A 19,682-nucleotide genomic window follows, 5' to 3' on the forward strand; every position below is an offset into this window, starting at 1 on the left:
TCTATCCGCCTCCGTTCTGTCATCTCCGTGTAATCCAGTCTCGGGCCGGTCGTCCCAATCATTCCTCACTTTGATGTCTCCAACTCCCATTGTGGTCATCTGGGGATTCTCCTCATCCTCCAACACCATCTCCTCTATGTTCGTCTTCCCCCTCGAGCCCTCCCAAATACTGGGGAGCAGTTGGGGGGGTGGTAACAGCATTACATTAAACTCCTAGAGTTTGATTATTTTACCCTGGTGTTCGTTTTATTTTATTTGTTTGGCATGTATGTATGTATATACACACACACACACACACACACACACACATATAGTAAAAACAAATAAATACGAACACCAGGATAATATCAAACTAGGATTTAATAAAAATGCTGAGCTTTCGCCGGCCAGCACTGCCGGCATCATCAGAGCATAAAAACAAGTCAATGGGAGTTCCCTTTTATAACACCGGCCGATTTTGCGCACGGCTCCTGGATCTAGTCATCGGTCCATCTGATGTCTCTAATTGTTTCATTCTTAAAAGGCACGTACTCGCTGTTCCCTTGGTGGTTTTTAAAGCTGCAGTTCCCTTATCCACTTTCTTTTCTCCAATCCCCTCCCTTATGCACCCCCCCGCTGTCCATCATTGCACCACCAATTTCTAGGGCTCCTCTCCTTCCTTTTGCCCATCGCTTTCTTCGTGTGCATCCCATCATCCAGATTCGTTGTTCCTTCCTCCCCTCTTTTTCGATCATTTCCCTCACCTACCCATGGCTATCTGCTGTAATCTCAATGATTTTTAGGGTCGCTATCCCCCCTCCCCCCAATCTTTATATTACAAGGATGATACTCATGGCATTCGTGTGATGATCAGATGTCTGTTGTTTTTTGTTCCTATGGACAATCATCATGAATCCACGGACACTCATGCAGACATCTATACCACTGACTCTATTTCTCCATTCTAATTAAAACTGCTCCTGCAATATAAAGCTCCCCTTTCTATTTTTCTTCTCTTAGGAGAATATAGTATATAATCTTAGAATGCTCTTCAGAATGAGAATCACAAAAAGATCATACCAAGAGGAACAGGCTGCAATTATTTCAAATTTTCATCCAACAATTTTTGGAATTATTTCTAAAATTTCAATCAACAATTTTTGAAATGGATCACTTGGGTAGGAACAAGCTTTTTATAAAATCCTTTTTAAACTCAGAAGAAGCTCTCACCATCATATTATATAACTTTCAAGGCATTCCAGGACGATAGCCCAGAAGGAAGTGGCATCTCTGCCCAGCTTTTTCTTGCAATTCTCCCTGGAATGCCTCTGAAGTAACAGATCACATTATATTGCATTTTATCATATTCTTCATACAGTATTGAAGAGATGTAAAAAATAATAATAGTTGTAGAGATAATTTACATAGAAATATTTTAAAAGTAAGAAGGCAGTGGGAGAAAGTTGGCTGATCATACAAATCAGTAATCAGTCCTCTAAAAAAGTGAATGAAAATGGCTCTTCTGCATTGCATGAAGCATTACATCACATTTCCACATGGAATAAGCATATATGATAAACCATTCTGGGGGCTAAATATTTCTGAGAGGAAAATTTCCCTCACATTTCAACCTCTCATCATCTTTCTCAAGTCAGTTCACAAAGATTTTCTGGGCCAAACAAGAGGACGTCTCTGATACAGGCTAAAAATGCCGACAAGCTGAAAAGCATTTTGAAGGGCTGTAAACTAGCAATTTGTACTACATGCAGGAAGCAGAAGGTAAAATGGTAATTTCGTCCCTATTTAACATTTTGCATACAAGAAGAAGCCCAGAATTCAGTGTGACAATGGCATCCCGTGGTGTTTGCAAACATATGGCAAAGGAAGATTTAGGGGTGAAAATACCTTTAGGGATCTCAGGAGGGCTTTCTTTGACCAAGCCTTTTTGCATAAGCGGACAGTGGCAATTATTGGCTAAAATAAATTAAATTCATAAGTCAGTGACATTGGTCCTCTTAAGATCTTAGAGGAAGAAACTCTCTCTTTCTTTGTAAAGGAACTTTCAACTTCCCCACATAATTCAGTATTTCATTGAAAAGAAAGAGAAATGTAAACTTTTTTTTTAAACCACAGGCTCATTCTGATTTCCTTTCCCCATATCTTACTCCCCCTTGCTTTAGGATGCAAACTGGAGAGAACAGAAATTACAAAATTGCAGATAGGGTGCTCTTCAAAGGAAAAGGAAAGAAATTGGCCAAGATAAAGAGGCCAGTAGATTAATTGGGGGCTGTAACTTCTGCACACACTAATCTTCCAAAGAGTGGGAGGAAAGAATGTGAGTCAATGGCAGCTGAACAATGATTTCTCTCATCCAGGCATTTAGCCTCTGAGCAAATTGAAAAGGGCCCCACACTTTTAAAACCACCAAGAAATAGCCATCTTTCTTGATTGATATCAGCATTTGTTTTATGAGGCATCTTCATCAAAAGATATTGCACAAATCTTTATGCCCAAAAGAAGAATCTGATGTCATACCACTATTTCATTAATAACACTTCTCCAGATAGTTTATTGGATTGCAGCTCAAAGGTTGTGTTCCTGGGGATTACGGGACTCCAAGTGTAATGCTTTTGGAAGGAATGGGTTCTGTGTTGTATGGATAACACCGAAAATCAGAATATAATGCTGTAAGTCTATATATTAGTGTAAAACTAATCTAAAAAGTTGTATTAAGTTCATACTATGCAACACTAAGACAATCTAACTATTTGTGAAAGTTGTATGATCTTTAGAACTCTTCATTTGAAAAAAACAATGGCAGGGGATGGAGAGGAAAAGGAATAACAATGCATGAGGTGGGGAAATCCTGACTTGATATTGAATATAATTGTGCCAAACCTCAAAGGAGTGCTTCTCTTTGATTGAAGTTTTGCAAAGTAGGTACCTTGTACCTATGGTAAGCTCATTATAACTGCATCCTGTCAAAGTAAGCCCTTTGATGGTCTTTTGCACATATATGTCAGTGATCCAAGTATACATCTGCAGGCACTTCCAGTTCCTGCCCTGATAAAATAGTTCAGGTGAAGCACATCCATCTTTGGGAAAGGAAGTGCAGCTTGAAGCAGATCATTCTAGTGATAGCAGCTGAAGTGAATGCACAAAGCAAAGAGGTACTATAATGGGAGTGTGTATAGTAAGAGGTCTATGTAATTTTCAACTCAAAGCCTACTGGAGAAGAGACTACAGACATTCAGAGTAGATCTTATCTGGCATTATGATACATTCCACTAAAAAGGTGAACGTATAGGAGAAGCACATAAATGTATTGTTTAATCAGAGTTCTGGGTTATTCATATAATCTTCAGTTTGCTTTTGTTGGGGCTTTCTTCACTGAATGTTTCATGTGCAATCCATTTTCTCTTTAGTCTACCAGGAAGGCAGTGCCCTACCACATCTTAATCTGCTTTGTGTTTCATTCTTAACATCTCAGTTTAGTGATATTTTTCTGAACTGAGCATGCAGGGAGGTGCCCAGGATATGATTTAGCCACCACTTTAGGACAATATAATATTTATTTGGATACTACTTTCAGTAGTACCTATGTTCCATATCCATATGGCAGGATTGATGCCTGGAAGGTTTGCATAATGGTTTTCACTGAGATGTTTTGTTTCCTCTGTGGATACTAGTTTAACAATTGAAAGACTGCCATGGGAGGTTATTTTTGCTCTTGACACTTTTTTCTGTTCTTTTATTAATGACCTAAGATATTTGCATTTGTTAACCTAATTATAATCCTATTATGGGTATATAGATTCAACTGAGATAGATGGCAGACTCTAATCAGAATCTTTGCCAGAATCTTTAGATGATTGACCTGAATTCTTAGGTCTTGTGAATTTGCACTGTTTTTGATATCATACAAGCTATCAGTGCCTTAGTGTCACTATCTGCAAATATGGCCCTGTCATCAGCAAACTGAGATTTAGTGGGTTTCATCATACTTTATTCATTCCTCATCATGGCATCAACTGTGACATTTCTTTAGAAAATGTCTTTGATTTTCAAAGCTTTTCACAAAATTGGTCAGAATATACTGTTGATGGCTGCTGAAAGGTCAGTGAATATAATGGCTGTTATTTTGCCTCACTGAATTCGTTGTACAGTTTTGTTTTGTTTTTTTGATGATGATGAAAATTAGTCTTAGTTTGTATGGAAACTGGGCTGCTGTCCTTTAGTTGTCTGCTGCCACTGTTTTTGAAAGTATAGTTCGATGATTCTTCCCAATAATTAATGATAGCTTTTGTGGCTCTCCCTTTTTTCAAAATTGGAATTATGATATCTCAATTCCATGCAATGGGAACTTTTCTGAATTGTAACATTAATTCAGATGGTCTCTACCAATTTTGAGTGTCTCAGTTGCGATTCCATTCATTTCAGTTATTTTATGATTTTCATAGTTTTACTGCCACTTTTACTTCATTTATCCAAGTCCTGATTTTCTTATGCTTGGGTATGTGGTAGATCAGCTGCTGCCCCCTGAAGCTCTTTGTGGCTATATAGTTGTTGGTAAAAAGAAAAAAAATGTCTCTTCTTTAAAGCCACTCATTTAAAATTCCCATTAGCCTTGTAAATAATATTGATGGTTAATTCAGACTGAAAATGGTAAACTGCATATTGTACTTATGTTCTGTGCCACCTCTTCCAATGCTAGGGTCATTATCTTCCCTTGTGACTCATATTTTGCTTTTTGCTAATGGTGAATTTCAGGGTCAGTTGCCTATTTATGCCTTATCAATAGGTTTGACTTATTTCTGTTAGTCTATCAGAAAAAAACACATGAGATCCATACTAGTGTTCATTATCATATGGTTGGGTATATGCATTTGGCACATTCATAGAGAGCTTCTTTTTTTCCCCATGCCCATATCATCAAGCAGTGGTAGGATGGTGAACCTATTTGTTAATGCTATTTTTCTAGGAGATGTGATGAGTACCAAAAATGATGAGTATCAAACAATTTTTTCCCATAAGGAATAATGTAAATAAATTTAATGCATTCCCATATTTTAAGGCAATATGTAAAAAGATAGGGTTATATATTATTACTTTACATGAGATATAAACCTAAAAATTAATAAATACTTAGATCAAATCAAATAAAAATTTCACTTTACCCATACTAATGAGAAAAACACAAAATGACCAAAGAAGCTAAGATAAGACTGCAAGGGGATGTACCCAGGGCAAGAGCTACCATGTTTTGGCTTTAAAGGCTAGCAGGTCATGAGGCAACTGACACTGACTAGTTCTAGCTTGCACATTGAGTACCAAACAAACAACAAGTACTGGGACAAAATTTTCTCGTTAAAATGCGTTTAGTACCAAATTCGATGAGTTTCAAAGCAGTTGAGTACCGAGGTACAACTGTATTTGTTTACATCCTGATCAACCATTTTGGACCAGTTCCTCTATGGAGACGGAAATTATCCTTTATTTTACATTGGAGATTAAATTTAATTTTTGCACAGACTAAGTCATGAATAGAGTTACAATCAGCATTTTGCATTTCCTGTTAATAGACTTTTGGCTGCTGCAAATGATAAAGTCTGACACTATTTCCATTTTGTTAAGCCAGTCAACTTTTCCAAGGGTTTCTTTCTCTCCTGGTCTACCTGCTACCACATGGACACTGAAGTCCCCAGCTATATAACTAAATACCCCTTCGGATTTGCTGTCAAAAGCATTTGGAATTTCAATGTATGATCTTCTTTGACACATCTGGGCTAATTTTGATGGGAGGATAGATAGAGAATTGTTCTGGAATTGCCAGAATGTTTGGGCAGTTTGAGATGTTTTGGAATTTCAGCACACTTGTGGTTGTGCAACGTGTGATGTCAATGTCCCCAGAGTAAAGAGTGTTTTTCTTCATTGTTCTCTGATACTTGAGAGTTTTTTCTCTTTAATTCAGATGGTCTTTTCAAATATCATTGCTATTGAAATTCTATAATGTATTAATTTTTGTACAACAACTTTCTTTTGGTTGATACCAAAGATCACTAAACAACAAAAAGAAATTGGTTCTAGGTTTTGTAGAACATTTAATAATTCATTGAATTATTAATTGAGTTATTTTGAATTATTTTAATATACTTCCTTTGAATTAAAAATATTAATAATAAAAAAGTAAAGATGCTTTCATTTCTCAGAATGTGTATATAAATTCCAAGTACTCTGAAATGTCTAAATGTTATAGAAGTGGTGATAATGTATATGATTTCTTAAGAAAAAGAAATGGACTTTATGAAGGAGTAAAGAAGAGGAAAATTTAGAACTTCTTCTTTGAATAACTAGGCTATGACATTACAGAGATATTACTATCTAAGTGAACAATATTAGTGCTGCTGAAAAATGCTTATCAAAATATCCTTTAGTATCCCCTGGATTATTAGGTAGGGATCTGGGTCTAATATTGGCACTTGTATAATACCAACATTCATTATAAAAACTGTGTAAAAGCATATTTCCCATATTTCAGCAGACATCTTCAGAATCTGCAGCAACATGGACACATAATGGATGTGTCATAATCTTATTACAATGTTAGAAAAACATTATATTGAATATGCATATAATATACAATTGCTATAAACACTTCTTTCTCATGTATTGGAAAAAGTCTCTAAAGTTAGTACTGTGTTTCCTTGAAAATAAGACCTATCGCAAAAATAAGCCCTAGCTTGATATTTACGCATGCACCTAATATAAGCCTTACCTCCAAAACAAGCCCTAGTTAAGACCCTGCCCACTCTGTCCCACTGTCTGGTTGCACAAGGTGGTGTGAGGTGCATGTGTAAAAATCAAACTAGGTGGGAGTGGGGGGTGGAACTGCTCCACACGTCCTGCACCCATTTACTTCAGGACTGCCACAGTCAGGCCTTCTATGCCCCAACACTTGCCTCACCTCGCGGTGGCAGCATCAACAACCTTGTCCAGCAGGAGTCTGTGTGGCCGCTGCCAGCCCACTTCTGTGGCCGCTCGCCACCGCTCATGCACATCACCCCCAGCCTAGCTTCACCGGCAAAGCGGCGGCAAGCAGCTGCAGAAGAAATGGGCCAACAGCGACTATACTGGCTCCTGCTGGACTGGGGTGTTGGTGCTGCCGCCGCGAGTCAAGACAGTGGAAAAAAAAGACATCCCCCGAAAATAAGACCTAATGCCTCTTTTGGAGGCAAAGAAAATATAAGACCGGGTCTTATTTTCAGGGAAACACAGGTATAACAAGGACCCATTAAAACAAAACACAAGTCAAGCAAATATATCAGGAAAATTTCATGATATACAGAAACTATATGGTTCTAAAATTAGGTACTTTTTTAAAAAAACAGATGATGTAACTGTGAGTTTGTCAATTGCCTGAATGAAGATCATTTGTTTAACTGAAATATGTTTTTCCGAATGCTTGCTCCTCAGGTAAATGTCTAAACCCATTGCTGTAACTGACAGATAACAATCAATGTCACTTTCTTGGTAACATTTATTTTGGCTTTGGAAAATGGATAATTGCTTGATGTAATAATAGGAACAATGAAGATTTGCATTTGGCCCAAGATTTTTATTTGGTCCATGTTATATGCAAATATAACTGTAAAATGTGAGGCTGTGCATTTTTAAAAATCTCTCACGCATCTATATTTAACAATTCAGAGGTATATTCTGCAATTAAAGTAATATTACTGACACCATAGCACAGATAAAATAGAAATAGATACTAACAAACTACTGTATAAAAAAACTACTGTGTATATGATAAAAACTAAACTAATGAAAACAGCTTTTACGTTATGATCTGTCAGAATGAAAACTACTCTGATTTCTGTGAACCTGGCTAAGAAAAAGAAAGTTTCAGTATAATTATTTTGAGACCTGGTCTTTGAATAGAAAGAAAAAAATATGAGATAGTTTTAATTTCATATTTATTCACATAAAAAAAATCTAAAACATTATCATGGTAAGAATGCTAATTCAACATGCAAAATCAAGCTTGGCAATAGCTTATCAAGAGTGACTGAAATGCTGAAGGAGGTTTTTGATTTTTTAATAAACTGCACAAATAACATCAAGTCTAATGAAAAGTTATGGAGATTTAAAAAGTCTGCACCCTCTTTTGTGTCATTTTCACTAGCCCTATAAAGGTATTGTGAAATCATTGTGTGTGTGTGTGTGTGTGTGTGTGTGTGCGCGCACGTGTGTGCATATTTGCTTATTTAAGAGACTCTGGGGCCTTTTACTCCTATGAATAGTGCTAAGGTCTTATCAAGATAAACTGATATCATAATGTTTTAGTTATAAAAGTTCAAATGTAAACATGTACCTTTATTTCTCTATTGGAACTAAACAATTTGAGCAAAATTGAATAAAATTAACACTTCTCTCTAGTTTTCATCATTTACTTTTGAGTCAGGTTGAAAGTTCACTTCATATGCTACTAATAGTCAAAACTATTTCTCCATTACTTTCCATGACTTTCTATTCTAATATTTCAAGTAAAATCTTCCTCAAGTCAAACTCAGTTCCTGCTGATAAGCTGGGAATTTGCTTGGCAATACTATGGTGATGATTTGCAATTACCTCCTCTGTAATTTTTTTCCTAGATAAGCTGTCTAGTCCACACCCGTGGGATTTCTAAGTAGTGTCCCATCCCAGGATTAACTAATGATTAGTTAAATCATGTTTAACTTTTTCAGTCAGCCAAGTTTGGCAACCGTGCCATCCTCTGTAACACTGATATTTACCAGAAACTAATAAATATGAATAAACACCATGTTCTCTGTCATAAATCAACATTTTTGTTCAGCCTGTTCCAGGGTTTTCTTATAACAGCATACTCTTATCACTTATTCTTATAAGCCTTATAAATATTCTCTACTTTCTGCTTCAAATTTGTTGCAAAATCAGTCCTTTCATACTTTGGGCCTGTGCCAAGAAACCCACAATTAGGGGCCTAGTACAGTAATTAATAGGGACTATTGTATGAATAAACCCTTGGAAGCCAACTTTCTATTTTTTAAAAAATAAGGGCTGTGTATGAAATATCTGGCTATAATGGCATCATAGAAGTACAGAGCTTCAAAACAATAGTGAAATAAATGTTCTCCTTTTTCTTGAAAAATAGACCTCTTTGTAAGCAGTGACAATCTTTCCATGTTTGAACAGAGGTGATGAGCACACTAGCCTCCTCTCCTTGCATCATATTCTACATGTATTATATATTATATATTCCACCATATATAATGAAGAGTCGCTTCAATCAATAGAGGCTTTCCAAAGAATTGAAGAAGAGCCAGGAAAATTCTGACCCTTGACTTAATCTGCATGGGTAAGAGATCTTCTTGGCTCCAGATAATTGTGGCATACAGGAGGAAAATGATACAAAAAAGACAAAAGTGAAAGTACTTATTTCTCCTATAGGAAAATTTTCTACACTGCCCTTCTCACCTAAGAGACTCTGGTCAGTTTGTAAACAACATAATAAAATAGAAAGAACGCAATTAAAAGCATAGTTAAAAAATTAAATACAAGGTTAATTGTACAAGTTAAAATTGAAAATCAAAGTTAAAATTATTTTAAACTACTATGATACTGACTACAGAGGGCTTGTGTTGGTGATAACAGCACTCTCCACTGCCGTTCCAAATAAGTAGAAGGCAAAAATGCAATACTGTATAATTTTTCCTAATTTTAACTGTTACTTCGCCTAGTTGTTGAAAACAAGTGGGTAGTTTAGCTGTAATTTTATGACTGTGTTGTACTTGTGGTAATTTGACTCACTGGTTTGGTAGACAATGAAAAGCAGGGAAAATTTTAAAGAGGAGGAGGAACATAATCTGAGCCAGCTGTATGTGTAACCACATCAGTGAATTGATGCACGTCATTTTTTAATTGCAGCATGATGATGACATAGAGACTATTCTCTCTGTGAGGTGAATTTTACTGATTATTTGGAAACCTTTTGAATTAGCCACAACATGGGATGTCATTCAGCATCTGTTTGTAGTCATTGTTCGATATTTCTGATGCAATTTTTGTACAAGCAAAATCAGGGAATTTGCCTCCAAGCTACTGTTATCGGGCATTTATTGCAGAGATAGATTCTCCAATGGTGAGCAGACAAAAAATAAAAAACCTTATTCCATGGCTTTTTTAGTTCTTTTCCAATGGAATTTCTTTTCTATATTGTGAAAATAAACACAGATTGTTGTGCAGATGGTCATAGCATTTGATTTGTATTGATGATGGTTGCAGTGTCACAGGGTCATGTAATTCTCTTTTCCAACCTTCTGAGAAGCAAAGACAATGGGGAAGCCAGATTCACTTAATAACCATGTAACTAAACAACTGCAGTGATTCACTTAATAACTGTGGCATGAAAGATTCTTTTGTTGTTGTTAGTTGCGAAGTCGTGTCCGACCCATCGTGACCCCATGGACAACGTTCTTCCAGGCCTTCCTGTCCTCTACCATCTTCTGGAGTCCATTTAAGCTCACGCCTACTGCTTCAGTGACTCCATCCAGCCACCTCATTCTCTGTCGTCCCCTTCTTCTATTGCCCTCAATCTTTCCCAGCATTAGGCCTTTCTCCAGTGAGTCCTTCATGAAAGATTCTAAAGTGGGGCAAAATTTACTTAATTGTCTTGCTTAGGAACAGAAATTTTATAAGCTCAGTTATGGTCATAAGCCAATTACTACCTGTATGCCAGACTATAACAACCATTGAAGGCAATTTATATATTATAAATTAAATTTTAATGAATTATTTTCACTGTATCTCCAAGAATAGTAATTTCTTTTCTATATAAATTAATGGGATCCAATAAGTGTGAAATATTCTTATGTTAACTATAATGTAAGAACTATTGATATTCTTACTGATATTAATATAATTTGCCATTATTTCAACAAAATTGAGATTTTAATTCTTTGTTATAAATTTTAATTTTTGCACATCAGCTTGAAAGTTGAGAAGATATGTAGAAAAGTGAAGAAGTATACAGTATGGGTAAAGTTAATCGTGTAACTTTGTTTTGATTTAAATTGATTCAATGTATATGTAAGCAACCAACTGTTCAAATTCCCAGATCAGTGATATGATCATTTCACACATAGCATTACATTTTTCTGTTGCAAAAGTTATCTTGAATGTGTTTATTTCTGCCAGCTGAAGCTTTTAATTGCCCTGTTTTGTCTCTTATTCTGTCTTATCATCTCCTTATTCTCTGAAAAACAGTTGCCAAACAAGCAGGCAGCTAAAATCTTCTCAAGTTAGCAGATAACAGCAATGGACCAAAAAGCTGGTAAGTGTCTAACAATCATGAATAGTTTCATTCTTTGATTAGCTGGAAGCTCTCATTCCAAGCTAATCTTAGCAAAAGCCAAATACTTCCTGCAAGAAAAAGAGAACCATCTCGGTCAACATAAGCCAAAAATACTTACATTCTCTAATTAAAAATGGAAATAAAATAATTGAAAACTGAATCAAAGGAAGAAAATAAAACCTCCATGTGAAAAAGGAAGTGGTAAGAAACTATTAAATAATAGTAAATATCAGAAGCATTGGAGAAATAAATCTTATGATCCATTTCTATTTAATCTATAATATTAGATTATTATTGATAAAATTATTATCACTGATTTTCCTCTGTTTCTTCTTTTTCAAAGTTCTATCCTGGTGACCAGCAATATTAATCCGATGAAAAAGCTATAATCTTTACCATTCCATTTCATTTTTCTGCTGACATCCAACCCTCTAGATTTTATAAAATTAACTTTTTGTTAGACTGGTTTTATTTATATGCCTGTCAATAAGAAGCAAACATCAAACTACAGGGAATTTAATAGAGAGATTTTAGGGGATTGGGTGAAACTACATAGGGATTTCAAGGATGCAATATAAAGCTGTAGTAGCAAACTAGCATTTGTATTGTATTTTTCAACAAATAATTTATTCCTCCGGATCAGTTTTCACTATCGATATCCATTTAATCTTCATCTTACAATGTAAGTTAAAATGTTTATTTATTTTTATATGGAAAATCATGTTCAACATGCTTGAATTTAATACTTTTTTGCAATTTAAATTTCATAAATTTTCAGTAAATGTAGACTATAAAACACCCAACACAATACACAATATAAAATGGACACAATGTACAGTATGAGAAATATTTTGCACCACACATCATAAAGAAAAATATCATCATCAGAAACCTATTTTAACTAAGTGAAAGTCCATGGATTAAATGCAGAATGAATACCATTTTCCACAATCTTATCTCTTTATATTGTTTTCAAACATATATGTGAATCATTTAATTTATATGAAATAATGTAATTGTTATCACGTAAATATTCATCCTACATTAAAAATAGTCCTGTAAGTAAAAAGATTTAAATTTCAAAACAAGAAATATTTATTCTTATAATGACAGTTTTTAAAGAAACATTCATGCAAGAAATACTGTACCTACATGATATAATCCATCTGTCCATCTGGGACATAATCTAGCTATCATATAGCACATTTTATATGCCACCTCAAGCCAGATTTAGCAGGCTCTTTCAGCAAAAGTATTTCAGTAATGATCTTAGTACCATTGCTGGATTCCAAAGGGCTTGGTAAGCAAGTTCCTTTAACATAGCATTATTCTCATACAACTAGTCTTTGAATTGATCAAGCAGTTATTAAATCTTCTGCTATTCTTATATTGTGTACAATTGACATGCAGGTGATCATTTCTTACAAAAAAATGGGATAACTCTGCCCATTGAGGTAGTAAATGGTTTCTAATGTGGAGAAAGAATAAAAGCATCCTGCTGATCAATTAATTTTTACTTAAGATTTTCTCGAGTTCTTAGTGTATGTCTATATTTTTTGTTTGTTATTGGTTGTAGTTCCTGAGCTGATTACACTTTAATATTATAATTTTTATATGTTGTAATATATGTTATAAGTATTATAATATTGATACTTTTATAATATTACAATATAATATTGCATATTATAATAGTCAATAATTATTTAACCAAAGTAGAGAATGACTTGTATTAGTGTGCCAGGTTCAACTTAAACTGTTCCATTTTGTGGAGATCTCACAAGTGTCTAAAATGGCTTGTAGAATGAACTCAGTTTTAGATTACATTCTTGTAGCAGCTTCCTTGATCACAGTGGACAGAAGAACTATGAAAAAAATCACATGACTTCTGTTTGATGTACAATTTTGATCCTGTGAATTTTAAATCCTGAAAAATAGGATTAGAATATATAGTTCAAGCATGTAAAGATCATCAGGCTTTTACTTCCATACTAAAAAAATGATCTTAGACTAGAGGTAATTCTGTAACAGTGGATACCAATATCTAATGTCTATTCTGTATCCTCGCTCTAATATTGTGTGTTAATTACTCTGTTCTTCATTTGTTCTGGCTATATGGATTCATGGTGAAGGTCTGTGGTCTGAAGTTTCTTCTGGAAAACTTCAATTAGACATTTTCCAGACATTTTTTTGTATAGTATCAGCTAAGCAGATATCTTTTGAGTGAATTTCAAAGCATGACAGCGAACAGATTATAATCACATTGGTCAACTAAGTAGTGTTCCTTCTTGAAAATGTTTTAAGAATTGTGATGTTTAGGGACAACACAAACAAAAATAATCACCCAGGTGTGTTGCTTAGCAATATGCTTTTCAGATGAGATAATTTCATTAGAATAAGTCTTTCATCTGCACAGGCTGCATTAGCAGTTATCAGTAGATTTTAATAAGTTCAGTGCACAAGGGATTGCCAACATGGATTGCCAACATTGCCAAAATTCTACAGAGAAATTATTGAGTCTGTAATTTACACCTCTATAATTGTCTGGTTTAGAACTGCAACCAATAAGACATAGATTTCAATGAATAGTTAGAACTGCAGAAAAAACAGTTGCTACCAGCCTGCCTTCCATTGAGGACCTGCATACTGCATGAGCAAGAAAGAGAGCTGTAAAAATATCTACAGACCCGTCACATCCTAGACATAAACTATTTCAACTTCTTTTCTCAAGATGACACAATAGGGCATTGCACAACAGAACGACTAGATATAAGGACAGTTTTTTCTCCCCATGCCGTACTCTGTTTAACAACTAGTTCCTACAACACTGTCAAAATACCTAGTAAAGCTGTATTACTATGATACTCCTCTTCTTCCCTATTACCTATCCTTATCTTCTTATGACTATAACTTTGCTGCTTGTATTTTACAATTTATATTTTTTTTGTACCCTAGTATAATTTATGTTGTTTGCTTAGCTAGTACTCTATGACTATCACTGTGTTGCATCTTATGATTTATGATCAAGTGTTGCATTTTATGATTTATGATGAATGTATTTTCATGTTGTATGCGATCATGATTATCACTATTACTTGTATGTACACTGAGAGCTTATGCACCAGAAACAAATTCTATTCTATTCTATTCTATTCTATTCTATTCTATTCTATTCTATTCTATTCTATTCTATTCTATTCTATGATACATACAAATTGTAAGTACATTAGACTTGAAATATTTATTTATGTATCACATTTGTATAACCCAATTCACATAGTGACTCTAGGTGGTTCACATAGCAATAATCAAGAGAATATAAAACATTAAACAATAAAGTATACATTTTTTAAAAATGGTACGAAAACATACAGAGAGTAGATAATGTGGAGCCAATCCTGCATAGGATTACATGTCATGAGACTCATTCTCAAAACTATGGCATAAATGTGTCATAGAAAATGGTGTATATAACATCCTCATGAAGTTGCTTTTGTCTTAGTCCTAGTTCTCAGCTGAATCAATTTAAAATCATACTTAATAATTTTTATTCTCTTAAAGTTGTATTCTTCCTTCTTGCTCCACCACATTTTTTCCAGGGACTCCATCTAGCATATTTTATTGATAGCTAAGGACTGGGGTGTGCTAAATCCTTAATGGCTGTTTCAGAGTATTCTAAGTACTCTTTCACCTGCAACTGCCATTGCCTACCCCTGACCTAGGCCCTAGAAGATTTTGCTTGGCCTTTAGGAGTGATTGAACACCTGGCTGTTAACATTCCATGCCAGATACTTGCAGACCTTTGCTGAAGTCAGCCCAATTATACATTATGGAGAGTGACTGTGGCTGTTTCCCTGCCAGCAGATGATACTCAATAGAGATATCCTTTCTATCTATTGCATTTCTTAGCATTCCTCATAGTAAAACAGGAAGGGCAACATCAATTAGCCATCTTACTGGAAAAGATAAAAAAGGAGGGCAATGCAGTTTTTGCTGGCACACTTTCCTTTCAGTTCATGGTCTGCAGAAAAGCACTTTAAAATGATGTCTGCTTGACCAGTATAATAGTATAGTATAATGTCGTAATTTTTTTTAATTTGTAAAGCACCTTGAATTGTATTAAACACGGTTATATCCATTCCTCAAAAAAAAAAAAAGTGAAAGACTGTAAGATATCCAGAAAAGAAAACAATGCATTTGCCATTACATTATCTAGGACACCTGGGTCAGGACTGTAGTCATATTATTTTCATCCAACTGTACTATCAGAAGGAAGGAAGAATATCCAGTTATCTTTTCCTAAAGCAGCTGGGATTTATATTAATACCTTTCTTATGGATATACAGTTCAGAATAATTTTTTAAAAAAAACTAAATCTATCATTTTCTTCTTCTTGTCATATTAATACTTATTTAAAAGATTCCCATTTCCTTTCATATAAAATGTTTCACCCAATTTTTTTGCAGATAATATGAAATAAAGCAAAATAGAAAGTAGAAGATATGGTATGATGGTAATGAGAATAGTTCTTGATTCTCACATTGAAGCCAACGGGACTTTAATATACATTAATACAGCTGGGCCTGAACCAATATTTAGATATTGTGACCTTAACTGTAAAATTAACACTCCTATTCAAAGGCAGGAAAAGAAATAGGCTTTAGAAAGACCATGTTAAAACAAGTTTGGTCTAGTAGTGGATAAGCTTGAAACTGTGAGATCGTGAGTTTTATTGCCACCTTAGACATGAACACCCTCTGTGTGACTTTGTGCTAGCCATTTTCTTTCTCAGCCTAACCTCCCTCATAGAATTGTTATCATGGGTAAAATAGGAAAAGGAAGCAGTATTAGGTATGTTCTCTAGCTCAGGGATCTGCAACCTGTGGGCTGCAGCCCACTACCACTGGGCCGCATGACTGGCTGGCTGGTGCACGTGTGTGCATGCCCTCACACAGCCCCACTCGCATGAGTGATACCGCAGGTGTTGTGGGCATTCACAGCTCCACTCATGTGAGCATTGCGTGTGTTCACCACAGCCCCAGTCGGGTGAGCACATGTATTTATCCTCCCACAAAATCATCCCTTCTTTCCCCTCCTCCAGGCCACCAACCCCAAAAGTTTGGGGAACTCTTCTCTAGCTTAAGTTATTTATAAAATTAATAAATATGGGACAATAAATGAATAAATAAGAAAAAGGTGAGTTTCAGTGCCCTAAAGAACTCTTTAGTTCCACATAATGACAAGGTCAAGATAAGTATGCCAGATAAACAAAATCATATACATGGTTCATATTATAGATTATATTATAGGTTCATGGTTCATATTACAGATTAAATACATACGCACATACTCATTTTATCATATATTCCATTTATTACTATTGGCTGATATTGTTCACATACAGTAGATGTATTTAGTTCATTTGTTTGTTCTCTTTACTTAATTATGCTGAATAGTAACTCTAGTCACTGTAGACCTGAGTTAAAGAAAAGACATAGCCACACAACAAAAATATTGCTATATGAGAAACTACTTCTTGAAGTATATTTCATAGTCTGCATTCTTTGGGAATCAGTTATATAGTGTTAATAGTTGTTTACAACAGTTCACACAGGATCACTAACCTCACTGAGTTGATCAACAATAAAAAGAACAAGATGGTAGCTCCTTGATTCTTTGAAAAAAAAAGTCAATTAGGCTTTTTTTTCAACCCTGGCAATTTAACCAAAATAACAATAGCATTTAGGCTTATATACTACCCCTATCACTTTACAGTACTCTCGGGAAAGATTAAAATATAGAATCATTATTTGCATATTGCCCCCAACAATCTGGGTCCTCATTTTACCAACCTAGAAAAGATGGAAGGCTGACTAACTTTGAGCCCCAACACGATCAAACTCCAGGCAGTGGGCAGAGTTTGCCTGAGGTACTGAACTTAACCACTGCACCATCAGGGCTCTGGAAAACTGGGAAAGAAGTAGTATATATCCTCCTCCCTTTTTTTACATGTACTCCTGACAAAAGCTTTTCAGTTTTCAGTGCTACCTTCCAGCGTCTAACTTTAAATAACCACCTCAGTCTACCCTGAACTTAAGCAATCAACATATGTTTACACTGAATATTGTTGGAAGATGTTGGAAGAACATTTTTAAAGCACAGAAATAGTACAATGAAATTTGATCACATATTTCTGTATTGTATGAATTAAGAAGATAATCAAAATCATCCCAAGTAATTATATTTGGCAATTTTGTTAATCATTGACTACTATATTTGGCAACATTATTGATCAACTATTGATCACAATTGATAATAAGATAATATACACGCTATAGAACCTTGAAAAGCTTTTTTTTTTAAAAATGAGCATTAATCAAATTAATGAAATTGTTATGAAACAATAGGTATAACCTGATGAGTTTAGCTTGCTTTATCTTTTGAGCAAACAATATGATGAAAAGAGATTGAAGGCATGCCTCGACAAGAAATGGCACATATATTTCCCACATTTAAAAATAATGTGCAGAATGACAATCAAATCATTTTTAAACAGTATCATATTTAGAATGTAATAGTTATATTAAAACAAAGATAATTTAGAAATGTGAGGCATGGGACAAAGGTGAGCAATAGTCATAAAAATCAAGAATATAATAGTTTGAAGGAATATGGACAATCTTTGCTGTTCATAAAAAAAGGAATTAACCAAATGGTGTATAGGCAAGAATTTCTTAGGATCCTTGAGATCTAAAGAAACCACAGAAATGAGAAGACAAATAGATACAATCTCAATACTGAAGCACATGATATCAGTTATCTAAAAGTGCAGCTGCTGTAGATTATTTGTAGTATGCAGCATGGTGCCAATTCCTTTGATGAATCCTTTTAAGATGCACTTACAAACAAATGAGGTGGTGACTAGTTTCCATTAATCTTCCATAAGTATTATAGCAAGACCAAGATCTGTAGTTAGACATTTTGGAAAGCACAAATTGAGCATCAGTAATGTAGCTATTCTTTGAACTCTATTATATTAATAAATACCAGAACATTGTGAAAAATGCCACCCATGAGTCATGTATCTTAGAATGAAGAACAAATAGCCAGGCCTATCATGTCAAGATACTCTGGCCATCTCCTCCTTTTAAATATATTATTACAATGCTTCATTTGTTGTAATGCTACCATATCTAGGCTGCAATTTACTAAATGGCGACAATGATTTAGAATTTTATGTATAATTTTGCAAACATCTGGTGGTAATTCAATCTGTTGTAACCAATATATGATAGTCTAATATAAATCCAGATGTTTATTTTCCATATATGTTTATCTCATCCCTTATGCAAGTCTAGAGAAAGTTGTTTCGGTGATAGGTAAATTCTGGGCTCTCTAATGTTATTGAACATTGATCATACTTCTCTGGAAAGCTGAGATTTGTGGTTTATCAATATCTGAAATACCACAAGTTGTATTCTCATGCTTTGGTAACTATCAATGATGTTTGCATTTGAACTAAGGGATATCATACCCAGTTAATGAACAAAATCCCTTAACTCAGCGGTTCTCAACCTATGGGTCGCAACCCCATTTGGGGTCGATCGACCATTTCACGGGGGTCGCCAAGCAAGGCTGTCCACCATTTTTTTCCCTTTTCCGGCGGGTGCCTTACCTCCCTTGGGCTGGGCCAGCTGGTGGTCGGCCTGCTCCATCTCTGCTGCTTGCCAGCTACGCCTCGGCCGGCGCAGGGGGCAGAACCACGCATGCGCGGCGCTCCCGGGCAGGGAAAGTCCTCGACTTATGACCGGTTGGGTAGTCCTCGACTTATGACCGGTTTAGTCCTCGACTTATGACCAGTTTAGTCCTCGACTTACGACCTGTTTAGTCCTCGACTTACGACCGGTTGGGGGTCGCGGCATTAAAAAGGTTGAGAACCACTGCCTTAACTGGATGTTGATCAATACAGGGAAAACATTTGCCTGGCCATATTAGAGTCCTTGTTGGAAAAGACACAAGGAGACTGAGGCTGAGTATACAGTTTCTCTTCTGAGAAATCTTCAGGGAAAGAATTGCTGTCTTACCTCCAAAATGACTTAGGTTCTATACATTACCTAAGAATAGTTTCAGGCAATTTGATTTTGATTTGATTTTATTAAATTTATACCCCGCCCTTCTCCCGGAGGACTCAGGGCGGCTTACAGCCAGTTTAAAACAATGGTACAATACAATACAAAATTTAAAAAGATTAAAAATAACTATTTAAATTTGGCCGCTTCTACTAAAAATTTAATTTAAAACCCCTTTAAAATACCCCTAGGCCAGTCCTGCC

Source organism: Protobothrops mucrosquamatus, unplaced genomic scaffold, assembly GCF_001527695.2.
Source record: "Protobothrops mucrosquamatus isolate PMUCROS unplaced genomic scaffold, P.Mucros_1.0 scaffold_50, whole genome shotgun sequence".
NCBI lineage: Eukaryota > Metazoa > Chordata > Lepidosauria > Squamata > Viperidae > Protobothrops > Protobothrops mucrosquamatus.